General features: G+C 42.3%; 1 protein-coding gene across 2 annotated transcripts in view; it reads left to right on the forward strand.

Annotated features, from left to right (window-relative positions):
- LOC121620284 (mitochondrial import inner membrane translocase subunit tim16-like) overlaps positions 1-6201 on the forward strand; it is a 110264-nt gene that overhangs the window by 47104 nt on the left and 56959 nt on the right. The gene's annotated exons all lie outside the window — the stretch shown is intronic.

Genomic DNA, 6201 nt, shown 5'->3' on the forward strand with positions numbered 1-6201 from the left:
AAATAGCTCCCAAACTCAATTCAGGATCACTTCCAATGCATGCTGCACATGCCTCATGTGGCTCTTATTTAAATATTTAGATCAAGATTTAAAAGCAACTGCAGATGTAGTTTTTATAGCCATTTTTTTCAATATTTAGCCATAGTTGCAATTTTGCATCAGCAGGGAGCCGCTGCAGTTAACTTAATAGACAGGAACCAATGCCATGACAGCATGCCAGACGCAGCAACTGCTTACCTGACCTGAAATTAATACCACATTATTTTTTACAGCACATCACAAGCAAGCAGAGATCCCTCTGTTTAACCTGATCTGAAGTGCAAATGTGTGTGTGTGTGTGGATGCCGTATGTTTCTTCTGCTGGATCAGCAGAAGCTCTGCTGATCTGGTGAGATAAAATAAAGCGCTGAGTAATATTGTTTTAATCAGCACCGGGGACTCTGCAGAGGAGGCTGTGTCAAGATCACCCATCCCCCACCCCACCTTCATGTGGATGCATGTCTGGCAGCGACTTTATTAGATTACAAACCCCATGGTCAGTTGGATGTGTCGCTGTGTCCAGTCAGGGGAGGTTAATGATGGTTTGCAAACACACATTGCATCAGAGATTGAGTTGTATGCGAGATGAGAATTTAATATCATTTCACCCTGTTTGCATTTACTTTAAGTCAACCCAGTCGCCAGAATAAATGTCGGCATTTAATATTTCTGCAAACCACTGAAATGTTGAAACTTTACATTTCTTTATGTTCAAGTTTCTTTACATTTCAATTTTCCATTTGATGTTGTGACAGCACTGTTAAGGTCTGGTTAGGTTTAGGCACAAAAACCACTTTGTGAGTGTTAGGAAAGATCTTATTTTGGCTTAAAATACCCAGTGTTGTCGCTGCAAACACAGCTGGAAAATGTCCTGACCTCTCGTTAAAAATATCCGATTTTGTCACCACAAAGATGGCTCGAGCAGTGGCCTGCTGCTTGGCAGCCGTCTCGCCTGGCTTTGATGAGAAGCTCATTTACATGTACTGGTGAAACATACTAACTCAACCTATCCAGGCTTTGCAGAAACATACAACAACCAAACACAACACCGACATTTTATTCTGTCGACTGGGCCGGTGCGCACTGTAAACAATGCACTGCATAAACACTGCCATGTTGCATGCAGTTCTAATATTTCTGAGCCTTTTTTTTTTTTAAGATTTATTGAAATATCAAAAAGAACTGTAGCCGGCGACCCAGAAATGATGACAGCTCCATGTTACTGTCACTTGTCAAGATTTCCTGGTGTCTGGGGACAGTTTTGGTCAGAAGCGTTGAGGTTTTGGGACCCCAATGAACAAGAAAGCATCGTATGAATAGTGCGGCTTGCCAGATGCTCGTGTGACAATTGTTGGCGACAGTCACTGGAATTCACCACAGAGTTTTCAAATTGAGCCCCTCACTTGCCTCTGATGATCCTAACTTATAGCCCCATGAACAGCTGCTCAGACCTTCATCATCTCTCATCACAGCTGTTTTCTTCCAAAGGCCAAGTAAGGTAAGCGGCCTTGCTCGGGGCTAGCTGACATCCAGACCTCTGTGCACTTATCCCATAGAGAACTAATGGTGACTTTAGCACTATGGCTCTCTATTTTGCTTTGAATTCAGCGTCTTAAGTGTTGACCTCTAGGGAGTTTAATTTAGGAGTTTAATTTGTCCCATTACTGAATTGTACATTTTTAGTTTAATACATTTTTTTAGTTTTTGTCCTCCTGCCAGTAAAATTAGAGAGAGCTACAAGCTACTCTTACATGTGCTTACTCTAGGATAACTGGATCTGATTATCTTAAACGATCGTTGCACGCTTAAGCTATTAGCTTCATCTGCCTGTCATAGGGAGCTCTTTGAATTTGACAGCCTCTTCTGTCATGCTTGATTATAGAGCAGTTTTCACCCCTTTCACCCTCAGCGGCCTCCTCTATGTCCACTACCACCTCCTCTCCTCTTCTTTAGTACTGTATCACTCATTGACTAATGTTTTTCTGAGTAGATAAAAATTCCCCCACCCACTGTCCCTTGATTCCTTTGCAATGAAAAGCACACTTGGGTTGCTTTCCAGGGGTGACAGGCATTTCTGTTTAGGTGCTCTTTAATTCTACTGCTGTCTCACACACACACCCACATACACACACACACTCAACACCTCCACAACTGCCTCCCTCAGTCCCTCTCGTCAGTACATTTCCAAAGACGGATAAGCTTTTCGTTGCATGTGGCCCTGCTTGGACTCAGCCAGTAACAGCGTCCCTCCACCTCCCTCGCCCCCTCACATTTCGTCATCGCTCCACCCCGTTAATGTCACCTAATTCCTTCCATCCTCTCCTCCTTATCTTGCAGCATTGGTTGGATCATCAGTTTCCTCATTTCTGTTTAAATTTTGCTTTGGGTCTTTCAGCACCTTGTGTTTGCGAAGAAACTCAACTTTCTTCTGAAAGCTTTAGCCTCTTTGTGGCAGTAAGTCATTTTTTGCTTTGGGGGTCCTCCCTCAAATCTTAGTCCACTTTGAAGTGTGACCACATGGTTTGTCAACCAATGACTTAGAGCTACAATAAGCGCCACAGTGAAGATTCAGTAAAAACCAGATAAAGACATCAGACACAGACGCAAACACAAACAGAATTTTACATTTGAGACTCTGCACAGTCCTCATCTACATCTACTTTTGTCTTGAAGTTACTATGAAAACATTTTTCCACATATGTGAGGTTAATATCTGATTCAAATGTCCTGAACTTAGCTGCAGTGGGGTTGAGGAATTTGTAACTTTCCAAATGTTATAATATTTGGAAAATAGTGCTGAAGGATGAACGTGTCACATGGGGACAAAAAGAAATGTTTGTTAACTTTAAAAATGAACACTTCCCCCTCTTAAAGGATTAGTCAAACTACTTTGATAACTGATTGATTGTTTCAGTCATTTTTCAAGCAGAAATAGTGAAAAAATGCCAAATATTCTCTGGTTCCAGCTTCTTAAATGTGGGGATTTGCTGTTTTTCTTTGTTAAATATAGCTTTGAGTTTTGGACTTTTATATGAACAACACAGCAAGGGCTCTGAGAAGTTGTGATGGATATGTTTTCACTGTGTTTTTTGACATTTAGAGCGTGTGGAGCAGCATAGTGTTAAGACTGAACTGATCTGCAACAGGAGCCTCCAGAGCAGCCCCAGACACTCAACCTAACACATATGTAAGGGTGCAGTTGCTCGTTTGGCTTGGATGGACGGCCCAGAATAGACCCATATTGACACAAATTTATAACCCTGATATACTCCTATTATTGCTTACCTGCCAGCTTGTGTTTTCCATTTCCAGTATGAAAAGATAATGAGGGTCAGTCTACAGTAAAATCTCCTGAGAGCAGAGACAATGACTGAAAAAGACACAAGTTAAAAGCATAGGATGAAAGAAAATATCTGCACAGGAGAAATCACCATGCTTTTTGTATTTATATCTAATAATCTACCAAACGGCACGTGAAATGAATCGCATGTGTGCCTGCTAATGTGTGTTGCCAAGAGCTAACCCAAGTCCAATTTTTCCTGTTTTTCTCTCACGCTTCTCGTCTCTCCCCTCACTCGCTGTTTGCCTCGGCGGCGTCTGGGCCATCTGCCGGCACAGACTGGCAGCTGTATGGCACGAGAGGAACCGGTGGCACACCACCCTTCATCTGTTATTAGGACTTCAGAGGTTTAGAGGGAGGGAAGGTGGGATGCGGGGCAGGAGAGTTGGAGTGAGCGCTGTAGGGAAACAAGCGGAGGGCCAAAAACCGGGGCCAGAGAACCAGGTTCCAAAAACATAGTGCTTGTGTGGGTCGACTCTTCCTTTCCTTCTCTACTCCTTTTCTCTTTGTTGCTGCTGTTCTTTTTTTAATATCCTAACATTGATTAGCATGTAGCAACATAACAGAAACACAGCCCAAGAATAAAGACTGAAAATAATGATATGTGTTGAGAGAAACAGCTTTAAAAAAGCAGTTTGCGTAGTATTTTTTCTTTTTTTTTGTATCACAGAAGATGTCATTCGGTTATTCGTATGGCATCTTTTTTTGTAGTTTATGATGAGTTGAAGGTTTTATGATTTTTGTGGAGTTGACTGCTGACTGTAAATGCTCTTGGCCGAGGTTGAAGAGATGGTTTGAGGTTAGCGGGAGGTCAGCTGTGCTGTGTGGGCACTACGGCTATTTGGGAGATGGAAGGAGGAGAGGCAGAAAGAGAGGGGACAGAAAAAGTCATTCGAGTGTGCGATCGAGAAGCGCAGAGGAAATACAAACGCTACTTGCAGCCGCATGACCTGTTGCTTCAACGCATTGTCCTTGGCTGACTTCTCGTGGCCCTGAGTTTGGAAACAAATTAGAAACAAAAAATAGAGTGAGAGAGGAACAGAAAGGAGGAGAGAAGGAAGGGAGTAAAAAAATATTTACTCAGAAGTAATTCCATGTGGATTTTCTTTCTTTCTTTTTTTTTGTGATAATTGTGAAAAAGCTCCCCTGGAACTACAATAGGGGCCATTGAGAAGTGCAGGCCGAGTGTGAGCGTCAAAGTTGGCTCCCATCCAGGGGCCAGGTTTCTCTTAAAGCCAGGGGAAGAAAAGAAGGACTGTTTTATGGATGGAAAGGAGAGAAACACACACACACACACACTCCCTCTGTTCTCTCTCTCCTTTTCTTATCCACATACATGAACGCTGGCAGATGCCTGGCGAGAGAGGACAGAAACATGCATGCATTCTTTCAGCTGCAGGCATTATTCTTATCTGACATCATCTACGTATCTCATCTGTCCTTTTACCTGGAGTCCCGCCATTATACACACATATGTTCGCAATTAAGCCTCATCTATAGGCTAAAACAGGCTAAACTGTTTTTGAACTTAATAGATGTGCATATATTAGGTTAATGAACACAATTCCTTCCGCACACGTTGAAGTTAAAACAGTGGAGGAAGGACAAAGAAGTTAAAGCCTGTTGACTTCCAGGGGGTGCGTTGTTGCTCCTGTTATTTACCAGGAAGTTTGCTCTCTGTGAGTAAATGGATGTAATCGGGCCTGCATGACAGGAGTGGTGCTGTTTTATATGTTTGTGTTGTTAGCGTGGGATATTGCACAACAGCTCCCAGCTATGGGCCAGTATGTTTGTGCATTTGTTTGTAGGTGTGGGCGTGTGAGCGTGCATGCTGTATCAATCCCCTACCAGCATCTTACCTATAAAACACATGGGTGGTCAGCCTGTTTATTGTGTGGGTTTGAAAACAATGCTCTCTCATTAGGCTTAGACCAGTGAGTCATTCACAGTGGTTAAATCTACTTACGACCTTAACCTGAGTGTTTTCAATCATAATCTTTATTTCCATTTTGCCTGCAGCTCGCTGCTGGTGAGGAAGAATTCATAGACCTCTTGCCCACTGAAAGCACGCATTGAACGTTCTTGTAAATAAAAATTGGGCGGTGGTGCACTGTTGAAAGCCGCAAAGAGAATCTCATACTTTTGTAGAATACTGAACACGTTTTGCTATTAACCACATTATCGATTTTAACTCATTTAACACCTTTCAGCCATGCAAGTGGAATCGGTCTGTCGGTCGGTCCACCGCTTCGGTCCAGACTGAAATAACTCAACAACTATTCGATGGATTGCCATCAAAGTTTGTACACTTTGGCGATTCCGAGATGATGAATCCAGATTAGTTTGATGATCCTTGACTTTTCTACTAGCGCCACCATCTGGTCATATTCCAATATACTCAAAAACAAATGACCCTCCCATCAGCCTCAGCTGCTATTTAACACGCTGATATGCTAAATTGAGATGGTTAACATGGTGTAAACATTATCTGATTATTATCAGCATGCTAACATTGTCTTTGTGAGCATGTTAGCATGCCGTTAGCATTAAGTTCAAATTACGCTGAAATGACATTAAAGGGTAATACACTCACATTATTGCCTTTGTAGACACTTGAAACTGCACAACTATTGAAATTATTTTGCACAAATACATAAAACACACACAGACTACTGTGTTGGTGATTGTAATATCCAACATAATTATACCAGCACTTACACCTTTGTTCTCTTCTCTTCTTCTTTCCTGGACTCCCCCTCCTGTGATCTCTCCCCTCACCTTGTTGAGTGATGGCTTAAAAGAGAGGGAAGTTAAACAATCCC

The sequence above is a fragment of the Chelmon rostratus genome, chromosome 17, assembly GCF_017976325.1.
Source record: "Chelmon rostratus isolate fCheRos1 chromosome 17, fCheRos1.pri, whole genome shotgun sequence".
NCBI lineage: Eukaryota > Metazoa > Chordata > Actinopteri > Chaetodontiformes > Chaetodontidae > Chelmon > Chelmon rostratus.